Here is a 27602-nt window from a genome sequence, read left to right as displayed (position 1 = left end):
AAAGAAACTAATTGTCCTAGCTCTAATCAGGGCCAGCGTGTTTCTAAAAAGCCCCAGGGCACTTATATTATGAAGCAATGTGCAGCCATCCAGAGGCACAGTGGTGCTGTTGGCATGTGGTTGCCTCACAACCACTGTGCTTGGAAATCATATTTGCCCGGACCATCTGTGGGACAGCAAACCCACTTCCGTGCTCTGTCAAATTTCTAGACATCACGTGTGGATGCCGCAATTTGGTTACATAAGTGTGCATTGTCCCGTGAATAAGTGAGCAGCAAGTACTTCAGCTCCACTGCATGTGGGAGGAGAGTGAGTTGTAATCAATAAATTGCCCTGGGATGGAATGGAACTCGTGGTGTCGAGGTTTCGAGTTGCCGCTACTATAATGTGAGGGTGCAGTTTGTTGAGTCTTTCTTGCGAGACGTGCAACCACAATGCACCATTAAAGTTTGCACTTTCCCGGACAAAATTTAGAGCTTTGCTGTATTACTTGGCAAGCTACGTTGTGCGGAATTGTGGTCAATATTATGTGATGCGGAGGACTGAAGAATTGAGTGTCACCACCGCGGGACGTCTAAATGAGACATATTTCCAATAACAGTTCAGCAGAAGCCAAGAATCTATCAAAAGTGCCATAATTCGGCACGGACAATATTTTGCAAAAAAAAGCGAAAGAGTGATCGGTTGAAAGTCGCCGAGTGGCTTTTAGTGACAGTAAAAACCGGCCTCTGTGTACAATCTTACGAATTCTGTTTCAGGGAGACACATCATCATTATCGATAATGACAGCATCAAAGGACTTGTCGCAAGCACATCCATTGAATGTAGGTTTGTGTGCAAAATAATCCATCTTGCACTTTGGACGCAGCTAATAGAGTACAATAGACCGGCGTTGGTGCTGTGCCTTGATATGCGACACGTTTCATCTAAGATGATGCTGTTGACAATAAAACATAGCATCCGGGCATTGTGACATCCACGACTGCATTTATTTTATTATTCAGCAGAACACAAGACTTGGAGTAAGTGGTGGAGCAGTGGGCGACGCACTGCCCTATGAACCCGGTGAACCGATTTTGACATCCGCATTGTTCATGTGTCCACTCTTCATCATCCCGCAATGGCCAGCATTGTGAAGTATGGTCAAACAACCCCCTTGACCGACAAAGCTTGGGGAGCCTTTCATTCACCACTGGATTGACAAAGGGCTGTGAATTATGTTCTGCAGCGCTATTATTTTTTTAATATTTAATCATCACATGGTCTCAACCAAGACGTCTGGACAGCGTGGGAGAGCAGGCCACATACCCTCTAGAGCGCCGTCTAGTGGAGACTCCTTCCAGCAGTGGTGAATTAAAGTTATGTATGTGCGTTGAATTTCTTTTTGCACCGTACGTAGTGAGCCGCGCTAGATGGGGGTGCGAGAGGTAAATTGCGAGGCTGTGCCTTTTACCTTTAAACACGCAGCACAAGACGCGCAGTTGTGCTGTTGTGTCCATTCTGAAAATGTCGTCAATCTCACGGCAGTATTTGGAAAAATGTGAGTACTAATTGCGCATAGCTGTTTTGGGAGGCACTTGCAAGACATAGATAGTTAGGCGGAATAAAAATGAATCGTCTTACAAAGCCGGTCGTGCAAAGTGGGTCACAGTCCGATGGCGCGCAGCCTTTTTATTTTATTTTGTTTGCCTCTAATTTGTTCTCCAAAGCTTTTTAGGGGGAAAAAAGCCATCGTCCTTGAAAACTGTTCAGATGGTGGCCGTGAGAGCGTCGTGCTGTTAAAAGCCGTACCACGCTGAATGGGAATAGAACACAACGTGGAATTACAATTTCAACAGTACTTGACCAACACTGAGCCACTATTGTATTTTTAAACAAAACATTATTTATATATATTATTATTGTACTGGTAGGAACGAAGTTGTAAACTGAGTGTACCAGCCTGCAATAGATTAATGTGTCCGTCCGTCCGTCCCCTTTCAATACTTTCACGAAGTGAAATCTCGTGCTGTTGGGGTGTAAAAATAAAATTGCGCAAAATTCCAATGTTCCTACCAGCCCACCCTGCAGGGACCTGTTTATGCACGCAAGTGATGGCTGGGACGCGGATTACACATTTGCATATTTCAACTGTGGTCGATAATGATTTGCAGTGACTGGAAGGTCCCTTGCATGGGAGCGTGGCTAACATTAGGGTCACACGGCAGCAAAGAGAGAAAAAAAAAACAGTTGCTATGCTGCTCAGGGAGCAATGAAGCTTAATTAAAGCCCCGGAGAGGCGAGAGGCATCACACGAAGTCAATTGATTGCGAAACGCAGTGTTTTTTTTCCTCCTCCTCCGCTCCGAGGTTGGTATATTTCGTAATGACGAGTCAACGGAGCGCCGCGTAGGCTGTCGTGGTCACGATGCGAAGTTCTCCCGACGTAACTTCGGGTTGCCCCGCCTTGTTGCTCGGCTTCATGTGTGACGTTTTGCTTGACGTGCTGGAACCTTCTGCGGGCACTCAGATGGCAAACGGGTGGGGACAACGAACGTTTTTTTATTGGGAGAAGTGCACGTGAACAATCTCTTCCGCAGCTAAATATTGTGCTATGATATCCATAATATCGTTTTTTTTTTGGGGAGGTTAGATAGCGTAAATTTAAATGCGTCGTTAAACTCGTCACCCCACAACACAGCCAATTAGTAAGGTTTGTCACGATAAACTGAACATGCCAATTTGTTACTAGTACAGGTCAACGGTGAGTTGGAGAGCAAATTCACATTTACAATCTCATTGCGAAACGCAGTTTTGTTTCTCCTGTACTACTGCACAGCAGAATATTTATTTTCCACACGTACAGGAGAATATATATTTTTTCTGCTGTACGCATGGATTCTGAAAAGACGTGGGGCGTCTTCAACAAACATAATTTCAGGCTTTTTTCCATCCAGATCTTTTTGGAATCTAATCCAAAGAAGTCTGCGCAGTATAGACTAACACTCCTCTCTCCTCCATGTGCAGGGGACTTTGTGAGCATCATCATCAAGAAGACGCTCGCAGCATCTAAAATGTAAACTATAAACCATTTTTTATTTTACCAGATAAGGCACACTGAGCTGTATAGAATTGTTTTCAGAAGTGACCTGGCCACAAATAATAGCTTAACGAAGTGGCTACAGTATCATGTGGACATATACAGCAGCCGAATACTCTTAACACATTTTTAAAAAATAAATAATGAAGGAAACACCGGAGGACCCGAAGATGAAGCCACGCTACCATGGGGTGAACATGCAAACTCCAAATATACAGATGTCAGGGTCTGGATCGAACCCAAGACCTCCTGCATACCAGGCAAGGAAATTAACATCTAGGAGCATAAAGTTAGGCATTTTGCCGAACAATGCGTGGCAGAACCCATAATAGGCACCGGGAGAGATGTCTGATTTATATGTCTACTGCGTGTATGTTAAACATAGCTCCGGCAGCGTTACTGGTCGATGATTAGAATTGTGAAACTGTAACTTGACGTAATTAGCGAGAACGAACGCATGCTGGATGTGTGGCAGAAGAAGAACTTTAATGTCGCTTTGTCGTCGGTTGGTTGGTTTGTTTATTTGCTCCCACGGTGACCTGTCCGTATTGGGTGGTTTATTATATTGGTTGGTTTATTGGTGTATTTACTCCCACGGTCTGTATTGGTTTCGCGCAGGTTTCTTACGCAGGCGCAGCGAGCCAGTTGGCGACAGGCAGCGGACGTGAACCTATTAAGCAAAGCGCATGTTCATTTCCCAGAACGCAATTAGCGCGTGGGAAAAAAAAAGAAGTGAGCCTTATTAATCGCTGCGTAGTGCCAATTTTAAATTTGCTTTTTTTCTTGACTTCCGCTAGCGGCGTGTAATTAAGGTTGTGCTATAAAGTTTAACACGGCCAAACGCCGTGATTATCGGTGCGCATTAAAGCACTTAAATTGGATGCCGCTCACTCTGGAGTAGCACCCGAAAGGTTCAAATTGATGCGTCGTCTTCTTCTTCTTCAAAAGCTTCAACTATTTCCAAATTCAAGGCTCTTTCTGTTGTGTGGTTTTTTGGTGGTGGGAGGGGGGGGGAGAGTCCTACATTGTCAAATTTGGCCAGTACTTTTGATGACTTATTTTCAATGTGTGGGAGGCTACGGCACAATGGAAACCCAATTCATAAGAGGGAATGATTTGAAGGTCCACACAGAAGGGTTCATGAGCTCACCTGCATGCTGGTGTCTCCGTGCCACCACCGAGTTATTTGGTAACGTTTTTCAAGTGGGAGAAAACCAGAGTGCGTGCTGTTCTCTTACACACAACCCCATACATGTAATTGAATACTCTTTAAATCCTGCTGCATGGATGGGAAAAGCTCATTTGCATCCTAGGTTGTATGTGTGACTTACGAACGAGTTAGGTTCCAGAGGTCTGTTCGTCAGTCGATTTATTCGTAAGTCCAACTTTACTCCTGTCAATTACAAATATGTTGTACGGCCTGTACTCTAAACACGGGGAAATTCTGTACAAGTTGTATAATCTCATGTAGAGATGTAGATGCCACTGGGTCTTCATATTCTGCAGATGTAGATGCCACCACCGCCATCTATTGCAAGGCGGTTGAACTTAGGACTCTCGGTCCGAACAGGCAACTGGACATACGGACAAGTTTGTTCGTATCTCTGGAAAGCTCGTAAATCGAATGTTCGTAAGCAGAGGAGTCCCTCGATGTAGAACCTCATTCGCACTGTACGTAGCCAACCGTGCTCATCGGAGGTGCGAGGACTGCAAAGAAAACACAAAAGGAAGTTATCAAGAAATGAGTTTCAAATCTAGACAAACAACAAAAGATTCGCAAACCTATAAGACGGGGTTCCCGACCTTCGCCTACGACGTGATGTGTGAAAGGCGTGCGCGCCACCATGCATGCGTCATTCACGTCAAAGAATCCTAGCTGAGCATTTGATACTTGTAGTTCATGTCAAGCAATTAATTCACTTATACAGTTCCCCCCCCACCTCCACCCCTTCATCCTCCCTCTTAGCTGCAAGACTTTCACACTGAATATTAATAAGCCTTGTTGTTAAACTCTTTCGAAGTGCGAACTATATGTTGACATGTATATAAATACAGGTGTGAACGAACTTTTTTTTTAAAATGAATTTTAACATTGAACCGAACCAGTGTTAACCGTTGCCCATTCCCATAGCGAGAGCAAGTGAATTTACACAGCCACCACTGTTGACTTCAGACAAGATTGCACCTATTTTATCGATCCAGAAGGAATGATTGGCTGCGCCGACCCTCGATGGGGATTTAAGCTTCTGATTGGGATCTGCGCACTCTAACCACTGTACTACTCAGCCCCATATCGATTATTGTACATTGATCCTTGAGGTTAATCCTGTAGTGTATACTAAATCAATAGCACGTGTTAACTGCACGTCACATGTACATACTTTGCTCATCACCATCATCATCAGCCATGATATACAGTGAGGGAAAAAAGTATTTGATCCCCTGCTGATTTTGCACGTTTGCCCACTGACAAAGAAATGATCAGTCTATAATTTTAATGGTAGGTTTATTTGCACAGTGAGAGACAGACTAACAACAAAAAAATCCAGAAAAACGCATGCCAAAAATGTTATAAATTGATTTGCATTTTAATGAGGGAAATAAGTATTTGACCCCTCTGCAAAACATGACTTAGTACTTGGTGGCAAAACCCTTGATGGCAATCACAGAGGTCAGACGTTTCTTGTAGTTGGCCACCAGGTTTACACACATCTCAAGAGGGATTTTGTCCCACTCCTCTTTGCAGATCTTCTCAAAGTCATTAAGATTTCGAGGCTGACGTTTGGCAACTCGAACCTTCAGCTCCCTCCACAGATTTTCTATGGGATTAAGGTCTGGAGACTGGCTAGGCCACTCCAGGACCTTAATGTGCTTCTTCTTAAGCCACTCCATTGTTGCCTTGGCCGTGTGTTTTGGGTCATTGTCATGCTGGAATACCCATCCACGACCCATTTTCAATGCCCTGGCTGAGGGAAGGAGGTTCTCACCCAAGATTTGACGGTACATGGCCCCGTCCATCGTCCCTTTGATACGGTGAAGTTGTCCTGTCCCCTTAGCAGAAAAACACCCCCAACGCATGTTTCCACCTCCATGTTTGACGGTGGAGATGGTGTTCTTGGGGTCATAGGCAGCATTCCTCCTCCTCCAAACACGGCGAGTTGAGTTGATGGAAAAGAGTTCCATTTTGGTCTCATCTGACCAAAACACTTTCACCCAGTTGTCCTCTGAATCATTCAGATGTTCATTGGCAAACTTCAGACGGGCATGTATATGTGCTTTCTTGAGCAGGAGGACCTTGCGGGCGCTGCAGGATTTCAGTCCTTCACGGCGTAGTGTGTTACCAATTGTTTTCTTGGTGACTATGGTCCCAGCTGCCTTGAGATCATTCACAAGATCCCCCCGTGTAGTTCTGGGCTGATTCCTCACCGTTTTCATGATCATTGTAACTCCACGAGGTGAGATCTTGCATGGAGCCCCAGGCCGAGGGAGATCGACAGTTCTTTTGTGTTTCTTCCATTAGCGAATAATCGTACCAACTGTTGTCACCTTCTCACCAAGCTGCTTGGCAATGGTCTTGTAGCTTATTCCAGCCTTGTGTAGGTCTACAATCTTGTCCCTGACATCCTTGGAGAGCTCTTTGGTCTTGGCCATGGTGGAGAGTTTGGAATCTGATTGATTGATTGCTTCTGTGGACAGGTGTCTTTTATACAGGTAACAAGCTGAGATTAGGAGCACTCCCTTTAAGAGTGTGCTCCTAATCTCAGCTCGTTACCTGTATAAAATACACCTGGGAGCCAGAAATCTTTCTGATTGAGAGGGGGTCAAATACTTATTTCCCTAATTAAAATGCAAATCAATTTATAACATTTTTGACATGCGTTTTTCTGGATTTTTGTTGTTGTTATTCTGTCTCTCACTGTTAAAATAAACCTAACATTAAAATGATAGACTGATAATTTCTTTGTCGGTGGGCAAACGTACAAAATCAGCAGGGGATCAAATACTTTTTTCCCTCACTGTACACATTGCTGTATGAAGGCCTTCCCAAGCTGCTGCTATCTCTCACTGTCTCACGATGTACCGGTCAACAAACTTATCTTTTTTACACTATATATAAACGAACATGTTATTTCAAACCATATCTAAACAATGCAATTTTTGGGAATTATTTTGTGGAGCTGACTGAATCTGATGTGTGCATTAGCGATAACATTAAAAGCATTTTACCAACAAATTCCTGACGCTGTTTACAACAAAAAAAAAATCCAGACGCATTAACCGGATGAGATCGCATCGGGACATTCGCGGTAATGGACTTTCATTTCATTTTATGTGAAAGGGCGCCGGTTACAGAACACGAGGTGTCCACACCCACCCACCACTGAAATATTCCGTCTCCGTAGATAGTGTCATTTTGCTGTCTGGTTACATCACCAGACCGACTGCCCATGGGCACGCGTCAAACGCTCACTCGCGGACCGAAAAAAAGTGAGCAAATGTTTGGTTATGGGCGCGCCAGTGAATGGAACTCCCTGGCGCAAAGTGTCCGACGCGCGCCATCAACTCCGTTGCTCCGGGAGGGGAAGGAGGGAGGTGGGGAGGGAGGGAGGGAGGGATGGAGGGAGGGGAGGGGAGGGAGGGATGGAGGGGAGGGAGGGATGGAGGGGAGGGAGGGAGGGGAGGGAAGGGGAGGGGAGGGAGGGAGGACGGGAGGGAGGGGAGGGAGGGAGTGAGTGAGGGAGGGGGGGAGGGAGTGAGGGAGGGAGGACAGGGGAGGGAGGGGAGCGAGGGAGGGGAGGGATGGATGGAGGGGAGGGAGGGAAGAGAGGGGGAGGGGAGGGAGGGATGGAGGGGAGGGAGGGGAGGGAGGGAGTGAGGGGAGGGAAAGGGAGGGGAGGGAGGGAGTGAGGGGAGGGAAGGGGAGGGGAGGGAGGGAGGAGAGGGGAGAGAGGGAGGACAGGGGAGGGAGGGGAGCGAGGGAGGGGAGGGGAGGGAGGGATGGAGGGAGGGACGGGGAGGGGAGGGAGGGAGGGGAGGGAGGGGTGGGGAGGGGAGGGGCTCTCTCTGGCGTACGCTCCGGGTTGTGGCCGCGTGCTGTTCAGCATGGTGTCCGACGTTTCGCTGCACGTGATGGTAGCCACCTGCAGCAACATTGACACTGAGCAGTTCGCTCTCTGCCAGCTCTTGCAATTGATGGTGTTGCCGGTTCTTACAATCGATTTGCTAAAATCGCGAGCTTCTCATCTTGGTGACCGCAGAAGCTTGCAGCACGTGGCTTATGATGAAGGACATCGCGTGAGAGCTGTGCAGCTCAACAGTGAAAGCCTCTGCGGAGTCGTGTCGCAATTAATTCCGCGTCCAGCGGTTCGTTAGTCCAAGCCAGATTTTGCAGAGCGCCAGCGTGAGGCGTGGGTGGTGTAAAGAACATTGACCCCCACGATTGCCGTGCGGCTGCATTGTGACATTGCCCCCAAGATCTGACTTTTTCGCTCACAAAATTCCAGTTTCAATGGACAGGTGAAGGATTTGCCCTCTCCTAAAAGCCATAAAATGCCGCCGGGTTCTGCCACAGAGCACTGGGAAAGCGTTTTGGTGTATTAATGGCATAGCAGGAGCCTGCCGCTTGCGTTTCCCCTGCCATCATTATTTAGTCATGCTGTGAATAACAAAGGAAGCGATTGGGCAAACATGTGCAAATTTCACATATTATATCCTCCGTGCTTTGGAAAACGATGTACTGTCAAACGGAATAACCCCCCAAAAATACGCAGCTTCTCGTGTGTAACGATCAATTGAATAAAATATGGCAAGTTGTATTTAAGTAGCGAGGCATTGTATTTCTCTGAAATGTTATGAAGGTGATTTTTTTGCTTTTTCAATTACAGGTACATTTCCTGTCTTTGCATGATTTGTTATTTCTCTTACTCGCTCACATTTACTTCAAACGCCAGGCACAAACGTGATTTGCGGACACTTGAAATAAAGTGCTTATCAGAAAGCAAAAAAAACCCAACAACTGCCTTCGTGAAAAAGCAAAAATAACACCTCCGTAAGCCGGTGACTTTGAAATCGCCGTGTTTTCTTTTCATTGAGATAATGCAGGTTGTCCCCGCCGACACTGAGTGATGGGGTTTTTTTGCAGTCTACATGTGTTCCCAAACTGATTCCGTGTCCCAGAAATTGTGCGAGCGCTCGAGTTTCGCGAGCATAGAATTGAGGTGCGGCCGAACAGGCTGTTTGCTGATTTGCTGGTGAGAAGACAGAATGCAGTTGCACACGGGAAGATAGAAGATTCAATTTAGTTTGCCGCTTTGTGTTCCCCGACTTGCCAATATTTTCTGGACCCGCCAGTACTTCTGATCGCGCAGCGTCGCGCGTAATTGCATTGCTGCAAGTGTGTTTTGGTACATTTCCATAGTCTACGCTGACACTTTTTTTTTCAGATATTTTTTTTGTCCTCATTTTAAATGGGTGCGAGGATGTCCCTGGAACCTTACATTAACCTGTATGTGACATTCATGTCATGATTCTAAAAGAGAAATATATATTTTAGCATAGAGCTTATCATTACGCAATTCAGTATCACGTACATTTAATTGTTTTCCCTTGTCTATTCATCAGATATATCGTCTCTGCAAAAGAATATTAACTTATATATCTATATATAAAGTTAAATATCAAACGAATGCATATGTATTACAGCATGTATTCTTGGGTTTCACTGTATAGATCGTATCCCTTAATCCTGAAACATATATGTTGGGGCTTTACAATGCAGGCCAAAAACTACGTAGTAATATCCCAAATGTATTGATTGTTGACTTATTTCTATAGGTGGGTGGCTGTCTGGGGGAGGTGGTACAACATGAGAACATGGAACCTTTGGTCATTCATTCCTGTGAAATGTGTCTCCGTGAGATTTTGTTATTAAACATTTTTTTGCACATTTATATTTTACGTTGTCCAGAAACATTGTTTGCCGTGTCACGTGTGTTGATCTTTATGGTAACATTTACAGTATGCGCAGGTGACTCTTGCAAGAGATGCTTGAGTATCAACGGGTTGTGATTAGTTATTCGATCCATGTACGCACATAGAGAATATGCGATTCTCTGGCTCTATACGCAACGCGTATCGGGAATTGCGAACTGGAAAACAGACGCGTCAAAGGCTGCTCGGGTATTTCTATGTACAGAATGGACGTGCGTGTACAAATACAGTGTGTGGTGTCAGGCCACTGCTGGATGAGGGCCTCAACATGCGGTGCGGGTCGTGAGGAATCCTGGCCCATACTTCACCATACCGGTTGGTGTGCGATTGTGAAGATGGGGGGGGGGGGGGGGTACAACACAACAATGGATGTTGCTGCACTACTTGGTGGTCACCCATCCGAGCACTATCCAGTCTCAACTCGGCTTAGCTTCCGAGTTCTGACCCGATCAGACGAACGTATTTGGACGGGATGAGTGCTACAAATTCAGGATGGGACTATGAGTCATTCCATCGCAAGCAGCAGAGAAATAGTGCCTTCATTGATTCTTGATTGGAAATCAAATTTAATCTATCACACTCTGCACGAGTAATACATAGCATGTAATCCATAAAAAAACGCACACATTCCCAAGTAATTATTTTAGTTTGTTTTTACTTGTCATTCCCAATCGCTTATCTGATTTGTCTTTGATTGGGCGAGACTTGGCTGTGGAATGTGTTTGGTTTTCTCCGGAAGGCAGTTTCGTGTTAGCACGCCGTGCAAACTCTCGGCTTACGCTCTGTTGTCGAACGCCGGCGCGCAGAAATACAGTTTCCCCGTCAAAAGGATGCATTTCTCACGAGTACAAGGCAACGTGATTTTCTCCCGAGGTCCTGTCACTACCTCGTTTTCAGATCCCTTGGTGTCTCGAGTATGCCCCTCGTGTTCACTGGCCTAAGGGTGGCGGAGGAGGGGAGGGGAGGGGCTGTCCACCCTCAACGGATGAAGCGTGCCAAAGATGGACAGTTGCGGCACACAAATCTCATTTCACTTAAAAACAATGTTCATCAGGTTAACAGAGACGACTAAAGGAGAATCGCGCAAGCACGAGGACTGCGTAAGGGACCGTCCATAAATGACGTCACGCACCTGGGTTGGGGGGGGGGTCAGACATTTGTGACGATGTGTGATGAGGCGGTGGGGGGGGGTTGAGAAATGTGACGTCACATCAAAATGCGCAACTTTAAATAAATATAGACAACACGTTCTACTTAATTTAATAGACTTTTTAATAATTTGTATATCTTACAACATCAGGGTGCAGCGCCACATTAAATACGTACTACAATGACAATAGTTTAAAGCGATTTTAAGCATGTTTTATGTTTTATATTTTGGGGGGGTGGGGGCAGAGCTTTGTGACGTCATATTTGAGGGGGGGGAGGTCTGACTTTTTGTGACGCCGTTTGACGTCATTTATGGACGACCCCTAACGCATTCCTTCATGCGTTGGTGAAAGTGAGCCGCTTGTTAGTAGTCCATTGGTGAGGATGTAAACTGACGGGTGGATAGCTGTCGGAGCTAAACAAACATTTGGATGCACTGATTGAAAATAAGGGTCGCCATATTTGCTCTTCGATTGTGACTCAAAGTTTCAGGCAACCATGTGATGAATTTGTCCACTTTTCAATCGCGTCCATTCTTAATAAGTACACAATGCCATTCTAAAGTTTTCCTCATATTGGATGATCAAGAGTTATAGGGTTATCCCACCCCCGTTACGAATGGAGAGACAGTTAATTGTATAGGCACTATCAAGCTTCGTTAGGAAGCGTTGACGATAATCATACTAATCAACGGCGGGGTGCAGAGTGTGCAGAGTCTTTCGAAAGCTTCGCAGTCCAGTAATTTTAATTAAAGCTGGCAGACAGTCTTTAAGCGTTACGGCAGATGGCCGGTATGAAAGATGACGATTTCAAACCTGAATCTTGGCAGTGTGGTACTGTGTGTGAGACTTGTTCAAACACGGCGACTTGCGGCTTGCATTATTGTGTTTGTCGTTGTTGTTTGTTGTTATTGTTGCTGCCTCGCTCATGAAGCTGCCTCGCTCATGAAGCTGCCCTGTAGTCTGCGCCGTCAATGCGCCGACTCCGTCGACTGCAATGAGGAGAATGACCAGCGCTGAGCGGAAACAACCACCAACCCACCCACCCGCGCACTCCAACTCTTATTGTGCGAGTCGGGAAATGCGTTTTACTCTCATGGTAGGATAAGAAGAGCTTTCTGCCGTTTGCTCACAAGCTTAATTTATAAATAAATAAATGCCACTCCGTTACTGAGCTGTGGTCTCTGGGCATATCTAATGGCTCATAATTTTGCAAGCTGTGAGCCACTTCATTATTTAATTTAGTTGCATTGCTTTTTTTTCTTCTTTTATGGGTAGCATGAAATATAGTTGGTAAAAAAAAGACATTATTACCGTTGCTTTAGAGTGTTTTCACCACATTTGTACGTTCAAGTGAGGCATATAAAATGCGGCGGCGTGTTTGCGCTATAAATTATGAAATTGATTGCAAACTCGAAAGGCCTGGGGGTGGGGGTTGATCTTTGTATCTGGAAATCTGTGAAATGAGGTAATGAGCTCACTGCTCCGTATTCCAACGAGTCCTTAACTTGGCAAGCCAGGCCTGTTGTCATCCAAAACCCAGTTTGTGCAAATTTAAGGTACTTTTCTTTAGCCGAACGGATGGATCATACATATAGCCAGCAGAGTGTGGCTCGGGCTGTCGGCAAGGGTGGTAGTGCATTCGCAAAAAAAAGGCTTGGGCAACTTCTTTTCTCGGAGTAGAATATTTTATTGATAGCAAGCGGAAGTGGATAGGATTTCCAGATAAATTACTTTGAAAAATCATGCGTGGACGAAACTCTTGCCGTGAAGTCTCACAGATGCATTTCCTGCACTTTAACAGCACTGTGTTGCATGCAACGTGTTGAGCATATGCCAGTGTGTTGTGTGTTTTTTATGGAAACATTTCATGATTAATGTGATGTCCTGTCCAGTTTGTTTCTTGCCACTTTGAAAGACCGTTATACGCCCCCTGATTATTACAGCCCACCCATGGCCAGTCCTGGCTCTCTGTTTGAATCTTAGCTGGTCCCCTCCAAAGGTCACCCCCAAATACTGATTGCAAATATTTAAATTTAACCACTGAAAAAAATACGATCTGACCATTGCAAATCTTGTCAACAGGTTTGCACGTTTACCCACCATGGCACCTGATAGCATCCTGTTTGATAATGATGGCGATGAAAAATAAGAATAGGTTTTACCCTTTCTGGCAATAAAACAGGTGTTACGATATTTAAACAGCAAATATAAACCTTTTGCAAGGCATCAAGTCTGCATCAACCACACGTACTTGTGGCGGCGAAACATGCAGACAAACAGGCTCTGATAATGTTGTTTTTCAAACTGATTGGCCTACACCAGAGACATCCTTCTTAATGGCCTTGTCTCATCACCAGTGTTAGACCAGAGAACGCCAAAAGGCGAACAGCACAAATACAACGAATGCAAGTATCAGAACACTTTTGGTGTATGAACATATTAACACCTTTTTCATTGCCATAAAGGATAAAACCTATTCTTATTTTTCATCATTTTGGATACTGGCAAAAAAGGTCCCATAGCTAATAATGATGATCACGTTTGTATTGTTGATAATGAAATAAAGAGGTGGATTCGGGCAGGTTGGAGTGCTTTACAAAGACGAACTTGGCAAGAAACGTAACAAAGCCAATGTTGCAAATAACGCGGTTCAGAAACACGGTCATTGACAAAAAACAAATGGGACACACTCTGAAAAGTGTGGAAAGAAACATCGAGACATGCAAGCTTAGAATTGCATTGACAGATGGACAGAAGAGCGTACGCATTGGAGTGCATAGGCAATTTAACTGGCCTGGGCAGGACACGTTACTCGAAGGGATGATGGCAGCTGGCCAAGACTAATGATGGAGCAGGAGCCAAGGAATGGAACACGTCTGAGACGATCTCCACAAAGAATACGGAGCGGTAAAATCATCTCGTGTGCAGGTGCTAGGCGGGTTGTTGCTTATATCACGGGATTTTGAGTGATGGCTGAGGATTGGGGAGGTCTTCATTAAGCAGCAGATTGACCATGCCTTATTTCGTTCCTAACCTGGTCAGCTCAATGGGAATCACTGAGAGCAAAATCAGGAGGTTGAATGCGGAATGATAAATTGTGTTAATTGCACAGCAGGTGGATGTTTCCCTACTAGCCCAGAGCTCAATTACTCTCCCAGCATGGGTCTAGATAGTATTTCCACTGTATGAGGTTTCTTCGGATGGATGTTTCCCTACTAGCCCAGAGCTCAATTACTCTCCCAGCATGGGTCTAGATAGTATTTCCACTGTATGAGGTTTCTTCGGATGGATGTTTCCCTACTAGCCCAGAGCTCAATTACTCTCCCAGCATGGGTCTAGATAGTATTTCCACTGTATGAGGTTTCTTCGGATAGATGTTTCCCTACTAGCCCAGAGCTCAATTACTCTCCCAGCATGGGTCTTGATAGTATTTCCACTGTATGAGGTTTCTTCGGATGGATGTTTCCCTGCTAGCCCAGAGCTCAATTACTCTCCCAGCATGGGTCTAGATAGTATTTCCACTGTATGAGGTTTCTTCGGATGGATGCTTCCCTACTAGCCCAGAGCTCAATTACTCTCCCAGCATGGGTCTAGATAGTATTTCCACTGTATGAGGTTTCTTCGGATGGATGTTTCCCTACTAGCCCAGAGCTCAATTACTCTCCCAGCATGGGTCTAGATAGTATTTCCACTGTATGAGGTTTCTTCGGATGGATGTTTCCCTACTAGCCCAGAGCTCAATTACTCTCCCAGCATGGGTCTAGATAGTATTTCCACTGTATGAGGTTTCTTCGGATGGATGTTTCCCTGCTAGCCCAGAGCTCAATTACTCTCCCAGCATGGGTCTAGATAGTATTTCCACTGTATGAGGTTTCTTCGGATGGATGTTTCCCTACTAGCCCAGAGCTCAATTACTCTCCCAGCATGGGTCTAGATAGTATTTCCACTGTATGAGGTTTCTTCGGATGGATGTTTCCCTACTAGCCCAGAGCTCAATTACTCTCCCAGCATGGGTCTAGATAGTATTTCCACTGTATGAGGTTTCTTCGGATGAGTTGAGAAACAATGTTCTGTCCACCACACCTAAGTTTCCGAATGTTTCATGGATGGCATTAGGAATGTTGATGTCGTTAACATTCTAGATTTAAAGCTTTCGTGACTGCAAGGATCCATACTCTTTGGTTCTATTGGGTAAAGTCACGTAGGTAAAAAAATAAATAACAAAAATCACGACGTTTCGACCACAACACAAGTGGCCTTCATCAGGTGAAGGGACCAACCAGTCCGGAGGACAGCGTTGGAGTGAAAAAAGTCAAGCGCAGGTCGCCTCCTTTAAGCTGTGAGTGGGTAAACAGAAAAGACGCCTTGACAAAGGAATTAGCATAGAATGTAAAGTTGTGCAAGCTCGCAAATAGAATCAAAAATACATTAGCACCACCGTGAGAGTCTGGGATGCCACTAATTGAATGAACATACTGTACCATTAAACAAGTCCAGCGCAGGTCGCCTCCTTTAAGCATTACAAATTCCTTTAACGTTTGGTTCGATTTAGAACATCTTTCCAATGGTTGCTTAATTTGAAGCCATCTTCTCGGTTGAAATTGTGTCTGTGTTTGTAGATCTGGATTGCCTCGTGAACAAATCTCTGCTAAAAACCCGTGGGTTTGCAAAGAACCTTGGTATCGGAGAAAATTATATCGTGATCACCCACAGCGTTGTAACAATGATCAGCTACGGCAGAAGAATTCGTTTTGCCGAATTTTTAATGCTTAAAGGAGGCGACCTGCGCTGGACTTGTTTAATGGTACAGTATGTTCATTCAATGAAGGCCACTTGTGTTGTGGTCGAAACGTCGTGATTTTTGTTATTTTATGTTTTTACCTACGTGACTTTACCCAATAGAACCAAAGAGTATGTCGTTAACATTATTGTCCTGGGTAAAATTTCACGACCTGCCAATGAAGTACCTGGTCTGGCAAGAAGTCCCCACGTGAGACTTGCAATGATGTTCATAACAAGCATAACCTTTCCCCCACCGTGGCGGATGGTTCCGTGGTGTAATGGTTGGCGCACTGGATGTGCAATCCAAATGTCGCCGGTTCGATGGCCTGGCAGTTGAAATAATGGGGCAAGTTTCTCCAACGGCCCGTGTCCTCTATTCACCTTCCAGTACAAATAGACTCATTACAGTTGGTAATTGTGGGTTCCTCTTACGAAGACATCTGGTCAGCGTGGAAGAGGAAGCCAATACCGTCTGGAGGGGCTGTCTAGTAGAGGTACTTCTGACAGCAGTAGAGTGAACAAGCAATTGTAGGGCTGCACCTTTAACTTTTAGTAACCTCATGGGTACGATATCGGGAGTCTCAGCAACCAAATCGTGTGGACATGAAAAGGGGAACAATCTCAATTATAAGATATATTTTGTTCTTATAATTACATGGAGTAGTTTTATTGTTGTGCTGATTTTTGCCACTTAAAATTGGCTCATCTATAAACAACAGTATGATGAATATATAGTTACAGATATATCCATAGCACCCTTTAACTTTGTTTTAATGAAAATAAACGGATGTGTAAAAACAACACAAATCCTGGCATCGTGGATGACATCTGTACTGGGACGCACATTGCATTTGAAGTTTCATGCCATAATGCAATGGAATGAAATTTCTGAAGCAGAAACATAATGAGAGGCATGGGGAATGTACGAGCCAAAATAATTACTGAAAATAATTTTTAGCTTCATGATGTCCTTTTAAAATCAGTACCTGGGCAACTATTATAACATTGTCTCGGAATGTTTTGCATGCCAGTGTTTCTGGCCATCTTCAACAATGCGTGTTGGTCATTTTTTATGCCTTTATGCATAAAACAAACAGCAATAGCCTTTTGAAGTTACGGAACTGTTCAATATTTTGCCTAAGATGGAATTGCCCATTAAAATCAGATCCGAGAAGCTAAGAAGCATTGAGCCTGGATAGTCCATAATATGATATTTTTTTAGGTAAGATGGCATAAATATAAATGTGTTGGTAAACCCGCCACCAACCGACACAGCCAACTAGTAAGGTTTGTCACATGAACAGAACATGTCAATTCGTCAGTAGTACAGCACACCGGCGTGTTGGAGAGCAAATCCACAACATTTACAATCTGAGTACGGCGTTTCTCCAGCAATTACAACTAGCTTCATCAGGCGGGCAGACAGATTTGTGGAGAAATCCTCCTTTTTCGTTTCTTAAATAGAAGGATAGATGTGATTACGCCACTTGTGAGCCCTTCACGTGCGAAGGGGGGGGGGGGGGGGGGTTAATGAATGCATATTAATTACAATGGCTCTCCAACACACCGGTACGTTGTACTAGTAACGAATTGGCATGTTCTGTTTACGCGACAAACCTTACTAATTGCCTGTGTCGGGTGACGGCGGGTTGAACGACACATTTATATATTTACGCGATCTAACCCTCAAAAAACTATATTCTGGATTCTGGATTGGTCGCGAAAGCCTACGACGTGTTAAACCTGGATAGTGTTTGGATTGATAACCACGATGCATGCATCGGGTGTTATAGGCTGCTGCTGTGAGGTTATGTTGCGGATAGCAGAGGGCAATTAATCACAATCCACGGTTTTACTGTATTCCTATGCTATCCTGCCTTCAGCAAACCACAGTGACAATCGTGGTCATGTTAGTTAGATAATCCGCCATAACCTCGATGTGCTCTAAACTAAACTTTTTTTGTTATTTTACCAGGTAAGTTCCACTGTGCTCTATAGCTTTTTTGTCATAAGCGACCTGGCCACAAATGATAGCTAAACGAAGTGGCTTTTTACGTGGAAATTATCGTTGCCAAATACTCTAAACAGATGTTGATTCTAAATGTGGAGGGGAAAACCGCAAGAACCGGAGACAAATCCACACGACCACGGGGAGAACATGCAAACTCCAAATATACACGCGTCGAAAGTCGAGGTTCGAGCCCACAACCTCCTTCATACCAGGCGAGGTAGTGACTATCTCGCCACTGCAGTGTCCCGAATGTATAATTTTCCAAGCTATTACGACTGTTTAAAACTTCTTATGCATCTGTAATGAGTTCAACTGAATCGCAAACGCACTTCTTGGAGGCAACACGTTATCTAAAGCAACCCCTTAACAAGACAACAACCTATGGTGGTGGACCACCAGGCTAACTGCACTAGTTACACTGGAACCAGCTACGACGGAGCGGACCCCAGCTTGGATCCAGGTCCACGTGTTGGTGACTCTTGTAGGACGTAGAACTTAGATTCTTCAGGATGAACAACGGCTTTTAGCCTCTGTGGCGTGGCTGGCTCCGCCCTTAGCCACGACCACCTTCTAGAACCCTCGAGCAGGATCTCGACCCTGACACGTGACCACGCCTAGCCCCCACTTGGGGGCCCTGTGTAGACTTTACCGGTCACGTGTCCTATAGGGTCAACCAGAGTGCCATAGCCTATAGTAACCCCATTCCCGTGGCCGGCACCCTGACACCTCATCCTGTAGGGGTCGGCACTGCACGCAGAGCGTGGTGCCATCCAGCGCTGTCAGTCAGCGCTCTCCGTACCCCTCTAGGGCCGGTACTGCACCTACATATTCGTGGTGCCCGCGATGTCAATACATCGCACGCCGTGCCTCTTTAGAGCCGGCATGACACATTGACTTCCGCGATGTCACTAGAGGACCTCCATGGGGGAGGATTTAAGAAGCTTGCCCAATAGTGTCAACTGCCGTGCCTGACAATTAAATTAAATCGGCGGCCCCTGGATTACAAGCCCGTTGTGCTAACCGCTACACAATGGCAGCATAAAAATACGTCAAAAAACGCAATGTCACATTTGCTTCCTGCACCCTTATAAATTACCCGTACATCGCTGTGTGGGAATTAATTGTCTGTGGAATGAGAGTTTCACGCTGGGCAAGTGTTGACTGCGTTTGATGCGCTCAGCTTCGGAAGCCCTCCGACTCCACAGGGTCACAGGGAGCAGCCTGCCCACAGCTGCCGTAATGATCACCATAGGTGCAGGGCTACCGGGGGCAGGCTGATTGATTGGCAGGTCGCATAAGCTGCAAAAAAAAAGCCTCATTAATGAGTGGAAGCGTGCTGCACTGAGTTCAAGGTGTTACGGTTATTTGAGTCACCTTGGCCAGGATGCTGCATTTTTCACTCATTTCTTCTCCTATATTTAGGGGTGGAGTAGTGGCACAGCACCTAGCGCACTCCTCTATCTATCTGGCGACACGAGCTCCATTCCTGGTTATGACAAGCATCAGTGGCGAGCGATATCTCGCCACCGATGTGGCGAGATATCACGTGGACCACTCGCTTCGCTAAATCTCACTGAATTACGCTCAAACAACGACTGCCACGGTGTGAGGAGCTCTTCAACCAGCAGTGGATTGGCATAGGACCAGAAATGAACCGGATGATATTACATTTATTGAAGGCCTGATCTGATTTAGATGTCTAACTTTGATATATGCATACCGATTTCAAAATATCAGCAATCATAAAATAATGAAATAAAGGTGGGCAATACCAGGTGTGAGTATTTTCGGAGGCCTTTATCCATCAGCGGATAGATCGTGGCTGACACAATAGCTATGCATTCATACCACAGATATAGCATCAACATCATTTATCGTGTGTATATATAAGTGGCGGCTCAAAATATTTTGGTAGGTACTTTCCAATTAAAGACAGAGTAAAAATCACACAGTATGTAACAAGATGTCTGTTGATGTATTTAGTTTCGTTTAAATGTCATAATCAGCCTGCAAGCAAACAGATGTAACTGTGAAAATATGCTTGGGCGGTTTAAGAAGTTATTCCGGTCGTAAAATTTCAAAGTAGAAGTGAAGTGTATACAATGTTGTATAAGTCTTTGCCTCTTGTAGGAAAGGAAGGAAATATATTTTCCAGGTAGCAGAAATCCCTGCAGGGGACCTCCAGAGGCAGCACGTTTCACTGACCACGGAGCAAATTCGTTTGAGCATCTGCCCCTCTAAATATGTTCCTAGGATATTACAGACACAAACACTTCTCTTTACATAGGATGACATTTAAAAGCAGTCTTAACAAGGGTAGACTTACTCTTTGGTTCTATTGGGTAAAGTCACGTAGGTAAAAAATAAAATAACAAAAAAATGACGTTTTAACTTTGACCTACGTGACTTTACCCAATAGAACCAAAGAGTATGGATCCTTGCAGTCACGAAAGCTTTAAATCTAGAAAGGGTAGACTTCTGCTTCTTAAAATTAAGGTGCTCATAAACTCACGACCTGTTCACGTTTTAACTTTGGCGGAAAAGTATGTATATATTTATTCCACTCATTTTACCCATCAAAACCTCACTGAGTCTTTTGACTCTCTTTTCAGGAGGGTCCTGACATATGTTTACTGGACGGGGCGATGAATTATCCGCATATTCCCATTCAGGGGCGGAGCCAGGGGGGGGGGGGTGACAGGGGGGGTGACATTCTGAGTATAATTGTACGACACTCGGTCTGGCGGACTCCGTGCAACTGCATTGTCAGAGCGTGTCGCCAACCGATGGCGTCTAAGTTCAGCAGCCTGACTCTCTAATCATTCTTGAAATTAACATTTGTTGAATGTCACCCCGGCCTGAAATCCTGGCTCCGCCCCTGTTCCCATTGGTTAATTTAACCTGACGCAGGCGGTGTCCGTGCCTGAACGTCCAATGTGTCTCTCGTACGCATGCATGCGTGTGTAGTGAGCGACTTCTGAGACACGTCGTGTAGAAGGCTTCATATGTATTCTCACACTCTAAGCACAACACCGGGCGATACATCGATGTAACGTTCTACGTGGCTACACATAGCCGACCCTTCTACGCAACCCCATCGTCGGCCTCCAACTACACAGCTGCGTGACTAGCGCAGCGACGATGAGATCCTTGCAGAAGATCGGCCACGTGGCCGGACGACGAAGAGAGATGACGGCGAGCAGCGACGCAAGCCTTTCACCTTTACCACAGATACGCCCCCCCTTATAATTAGAAATTTCATAACATGCCCATAACCGCGATTGCCCCTTCAGGCCGACAGGTGGCACCCTGTCATTAAACATTCACCGTGGCGTTTCTCAATTGTTAAAGAGTAAATGTTTTTCATCACACTTATGTTGATTCGGTAAGCTATGTGTTCAGCTATGCTTGCCAACCCCCCCCCCCCCCTCCACACACAAACAACAACTCTACAAACAACGTTCCCAACATTTCCATTAAACATGTAATGATAAGGTTGTACAAGTTTGATGTATTGTTCTCACGCGTGTAGATTATGCACACGCACATAAATCACGGATTGAGTGGAGCGTTTGTAACGTACTCTTTATTAGATGCACGTACACGCATTAAGGGGGGGGGTGTGGGGGGGGGTGATACAGGTTGAGAGAAATTAGTAATGCTCCCCATTGTTCTGGGAGATGAGTTAATTGGGAGTGATTATCTCCGGAGTGGCCTTGTTACACAGGTGGCACGGATTAGGGGGGGGGATGGGGAGGGTATCGGCCTATATGGGGCCATCCATTTAGTAGGTACGCAAAAAATCTGTCAAAACTTCACCCCTCCCCCCCCCTCCCTGTACGCACGCGGACTTTTTACACCCCCCCCCCCACCACCTGCGTTAGTACGCCTGACGCACCCCCCCCCCCGAATCCTATCGAACGGCCGATATTTAATCCACGCAGAAACGATCAAGGTTCAATAATATTAACGTGTTTAAGCAAACAGACAGTCCACCGCCGGACTATCTAACTCATTTGAAGGCCAATGTAGACAAATTATTATGGAGGCTTCACCCCCCCCCCCCCCGTTTCCTATGCGCACATTGTCAGTAGCCCCCCCCCCCCACGCAAACGTGCGCATTTGTGTTAACCCCCCATCCCCCCTCCATGCGTACGGACTAAATGGATGGCCCCTATCAGTACGCAGCGCCAGAAGCTTGGAGGTACGCTGGCTGGGGGGGGGGGGGGGGGGGGGGAACGGGAGAGGCTGTGCCTCCTTTAGGTAGACTCAGCCTCAGACGAGTAGCTGGTGCGGTGTGTGAACATCGCCCCGGGTTATGCAAGGTCGGGCGTGGTGTTGGTCGCGAACCTTCATAGGTGCTCGCGAACAGCACTGGCCCCAACAGTCTGTTACAGGTGCTACGGGGGGGATGTTTGTCTTGCGCTGCTCAGTCTGGTGTTTAATGTTATGTTTTAATAAGCCTCAACATTTTAAGCGATGGAAGGAGAACTGCTGGGCACACGGCAAATACATACGTAGGCGTTCATGAACGATATGTTTCGGCGTTATTTTATTTTGGGTCAGATTGTGTTGGTAATGTCATTTGTTTTAACTATATAGCTACTAACTATACCTACTATTGCTACAACATTGGCATTATACCTACACTATAGTACGGTTGGCCATGTACGGTGTGCAATACGTTCTACGAGCATAATATACTATAGAAATGGCATTATACCTAAAACTAGAGTTCTAAAATTGCTAAACATAGCAAAATAAATAAATTCTGCATTTACAGTGAAACCCCCCCCTCCCTGAAATACCTACAACCATAGTAAAACAATTAACGTACCTACACGATCGAACCCGCAAGAACGTGAATACATTTCTGTTGCCCGTGATCTGTTGGGCAATAAGGAATGTTTACCCGGGACCGTGGATGTGCACCCGTGGCAAAGGAACAATGTTCCCACAATTCTAGATTTGAAGCGTTCGTGACTGCAAGGATCCATACTCTTTGGTTCTATTCGGTAAAGTCACGTAGGTAAAAATTAAATAACAAAAAATCACGACGTTTCGGCCACAACACAAGCGGCCTTCATCAGGTGAAGGGACTGGACTGTCCAGAGGACAGCTTGTGTTGTGGCCGAAACGTCGTGATTTTTTGTTACTTTATTTTTACCTACGTGACTTTACCGAATAGAACCAAAGAGTAATGTTCCCACAGATCGGCAGATTCACATGGGGGTTCTAAGTGTGCGCGCATACATTTCGCAAAATAACAATTTACCAAAATAATAATTTCCCGTGGAAATGGGGGCGATTTTTTTTTTTAAAGCGTAGTCGTCCGCGTGTGTGCGCGCGTGTGTCGTACAATGCTATCTTCTCAAACTTGGAAAAAAAATACCTACGATGCTTCAAAACCTGGGTCGAATATGACTTATTCATTGTGTGGTATACATTATTGAAGTGGCTCGCAGGGAGTGTGCCTCACCATTTATACATTCCTAAGTCTCAACTGTCCTTATGCATCCCAGCGAATACTTTTCACTCTGGTCGGAGCTAACACATTTTGATGGTGGTTGACAAGATATTGCTCAGATTCTGCAATTCGTTTGTATTCTCCAAACGTCCAAAGGCGTCGACTCTTGTAAACTTGGCTCATCCGGCATTTCTCGCGAGTGACAAACATTGTGTGCGTTGTGGTAAATCAAGTCAAAGGTCAATGTGATTTCCAGCTCGAATGAGCTTTGAGGCACTGCTGCGCACCTCCTGTTTAAAGGCTGGCAGAGCTCTTGGAGGGAATTTGGCATTCCTATAGCAGGGGACGAGTCTATGGAGAGTGTTAGTTCCTTTATCGACCTCATATGGATGATGAGCTGAGTCGAAACCCAGCCGGCGTTTGAGCTCGCAAACTTCCGTTTGCATGTCGCCCACTTTACTGCTAAGGTGTCTTGATAGATTTTTCAAGATATACTAATTGTTCTATATACTAATAGTGATGAACACAATGTGTGTGTGTGCCAGTCGCATTATAAAACATGACATCAAGTGTACAGGTGTCTTGCTCCTCTTTTAATTTTTTAGATATTCTTCACATGATACCTTCCTAGAATTTTGTACCGTGTGTGAGGGGGCTGGAGGAGGTAAAAATCCCGAGTGCTCAATTATCTAATGTATAGGTTGTACTTCTCTTCCAACGCCTGCTGTGATGTGTGAATGTTGCACTCTGCGAAGCGGCAGATATTAAACATGACCAGTGAGGCAGAGCAGCAAGCAAACCGTTGGTGCGTCAAGAAAAAAAAAAACCGTACACGCGACTCCCAATTGAATGGACAAACGTGGTTTGTCTCCGGCTATAGCATTAGGAACAATCGCATTCCGTGGCAGATTGGGAAAATCAGCATCTTTCCACTAACCCTCCCACCCCCATACTCCTGGTACCTGTCAATTGGTGCAAATACATCCACACACCCATGGGCCCTGCGCCTTTATTGCCGGATCTTGCTCAGGTCAATTACCATCACCCCGGCCCTATCGATCCGTCCTCCGCAGTGGCTATTAAAGCACCGGCAAGCACTTGTGAGATCACTATCTGCCACGATTCCGCCCGTTAATTGCCCGGTAATTTAGAAACGGTACGCATTTTCTTTGGGCCGATTTGTAAATGTGATGTAAGGCAAAGATGATTGGTAAAACATGGGCTCAAATTGCCACGGCAGTCAATGTAGTGCCATTAGTTGGAGACATAATTTGTTTGTATTCAGGCCTCCAGGCAAAAGAGCTTGTATTGCCTGGAGGCGCAGTGGTAAAGTTAATATCAGTGTGAAAGGAATGCAGACACCAGGTTCATGCATTTGTTGTGCATGAAACATTATTTACTCATTGTGGTCTGGAGTATGGAGACAGAACGTATGTATTTATTTACATTTATTTTCTCTGATGATAATTTTCTTGTTATGTGCATGTTTTTATCGTTTTGATTTAAAGCTTTCGTGACTGCAGGGATTCATATTCTTGGCTCTTTCGGTAAAGTCACGTAGAAGGGAAACATTAAAATAATAAAAATATAAAACAATAAAATTCTCACGACGTTTCGACTGCAACACAAGCAATCATCATCAGGTGTGAAAATCACAACAAGAAAATTTGAAAAAAGTGGCGGTTTTTTCTTAACGTTAGCACCACGGAGAGCGATTTGACAGTTTGTTCAGATGGACGAGTCCATGTATGTTCGGAAAAGAGGAGGGGGGAGATGAAAACTAATGTTTCCCTTCTACGTGACTTTACAGAATGAACCAAGAATATTTTTTTATCGTTGTTAATGTATTCATATTTGAGTTGCTTTTCTAAGTCGTGGGGTTTTGTTTTTGTACCATCTGTGTAAGGAACTGGCGAATTGATGTGCAGCATTGTGGGATGTAATTGCACGAATGACGCTATCTAAAATGAAATTATTATTATTACCACTCATCACATCTACGTATTAAAAATAATCTCGCGCCTCCCGTATATCATTGGGACTTGTGCGGCCACTCTCACTCTGAACCCCTCTCTCATCCCGCCCCCTTTGAATACAGACGCTGCTCCATGCAGCTAAGTTCCTTCTCTCTCCCTTTCTTCCTTCCCCTCTCATCATCCTCTCATCATCCTCTCATCCCCAGGCATCTTGGCACGGCCATTCCTTCTTCTCCTCCTCCTCCTCCCCAACCTTCCCTGCCCAGCGCTCCTTCATTTGTACTGCTGCTCATCTTGAGCCGTGCCCTGCTTGCATTGGCGACATCCGTCCCGGCATCCCTGCCCCCTTTCCCGGTTATCTTGCCCCATCTGCCCTTTCCGTGGCATAGCAGCGGGTCACGAGTTTTGCTATAATGCATAATTATATAGAAATGCATTGGCTTTGCCGGAGCGCGCAGTCGATGAAGGTTCAGAGAATGGCAAAACCTGTTTCCCTTGATGCGCTTAAATTTTTTTTTGCATTATATTACAAAATACATTTTTCATCCCTGTTCCGCAACGGGTGATTGTTAGAAGAACATTTGTTTGTCAACATTAACAGAGCAACACATTGTAAATGAAAAAAAAAAACCCGCTTTACGCAGGTAATTACGACTGCTGACATCAAAGCGTCCGCAAGAAGGCGCTCTAGAGAGCCCCTACTCACTGTAGTCGGTAGCCGGACTTGCTGCGACGGTACCCACACTTCACCCCACCGCAGGCGACCTGCCGACCGACTAACCGCAGCGCCCATTTATACCGAGGGGCCGTTCATAAATGACGTCACGCGATTTTTGACCCCCCCCTCGACTTCGTCACACGACGTCACAAAAAGTCAGACCCCCTCCCTCAAATATGACGTCACAAAGCTCGGCCCACCCCCCTCCCCCCCAAATTTTTTTCATAAAACATGCTTCAAATCGTTTTAAACTATTGAGGCGCTGCGCTCTGATGTTGCAGGAGAAAACATTTATTTTAAAAAAGTATATTTAATTAAGTAGAACGTGTTGTCTATATTTATTTAAAGTTACGCATTTTGATTTGACGTCACATTTCTCAAACCTCCCCCCCCCACCCCCTCGTCACACATCGTCACAAATGTCTGACCCCCCCCCCCCTAGGTGTGTGACGTCATTTATGGACGGCCCCTGAAGGATGGGCAGTGGCGGTGCGGGAGGAATTGAATCGAACAGGCGACCTCTGAACTGCAAGTCCAGTGCGTTAACCATTAGAACCACGGCATCATTTGAGCAACTCTGTGTTGACAGATTTGTTACAACGTGTAGCTCTTCAGCAGTGCGTCTTCCAGCAGTAAGTTGAATAATCTATCTCTTGCAATGATCATCTAAGGTCTCCTATTTTTCTCTTTCCCACCCCTGAGCCACGTGTTTTTTTTATTTTACTAAAGCAACGACCGTGAACCCCAGCGTGAGATTTACCGGCTGTCAATTTATTTTCTCTTTGATTGAAATGGCTGCGGCTCCACTTGCTTCGTGTGAACGAGAAAACCAAATTGAGGTGTCTTGTGCTTGTTGGTCACTGACAATGCACGGCGTCACTTTCCCAAAGTTATTTTTAGACAATTTTTGCCACGCAGTTGTGTTAGTTAAACTGCGGGGTTCCTTTGTGTATTTGCACGCGTGTATCTTTTAGTCGTTGACGTGTGTGCATGTCCTTCTGTCGTGGGGGTGCAGTAGCGTAATTGGTTAGCGCGTTGCGCAATCGAACGTAACCAACTGAGTTCGATTCCCGCTCACGGCCAACACCGGTGGCAATTATCTGAACCGGTTCTAGGCCTCAGCCCTGGTCGACAACACCTCAAACGAGTGCCTGGTGTGGTGTGTAAACATTGCCACCGGGGAGACAAAGGCGGCCGGGCTTGGTGCTGGCCACCCACCCCCTTGTGTGTCGTGCTGGCCTTCACAAGTGGTTGCTAACAGCACTTGCTCCTACAGTCTAAGACTATACTGGGGTTCTTTGTTTTTGTACGGCCAAAAGTTTGTAAGGCATTACAGGGGGGCTTTGCCTTTTTCCTGTAAGGCCTTCGGCCATTGGCTCAAAAAATGATCTTACATACCACCCAAGGTAAAAAGTGCTAAGAATGATTT

The 27602-nt window shown here is 45.4% G+C and overlaps 1 long non-coding RNA gene across 1 annotated transcript; it reads right to left on the bottom strand.

Annotated features, from left to right (window-relative positions):
• Positions 1-967: 967 nt before the first annotated feature.
• LOC142930084 (uncharacterized) lies at positions 968-26239 on the bottom strand. Its single transcript, XR_012946046.1, has 3 exons — positions 26162-26239; positions 4410-4785; positions 968-2503 (listed from the first exon to the last, which is right to left on the bottom strand). It is a non-coding gene; the product is annotated as an uncharacterized LOC142930084 (long non-coding RNA).
• Positions 26240-27602: the final 1363 nt, after the last annotated feature.

Source organism: Petromyzon marinus, chromosome 36, assembly GCF_048934315.1.
Source record: "Petromyzon marinus isolate PM22_M1 ecotype Great Lakes invasive population chromosome 36, UKy_Petmar_22M1.pri1.0, whole genome shotgun sequence".
NCBI classification, from domain to species: Eukaryota; Metazoa; Chordata; class Hyperoartia; order Petromyzontiformes; family Petromyzontidae; genus Petromyzon; species Petromyzon marinus.
This window is presented reverse-complemented; position numbering and strand designations above follow the sequence as displayed.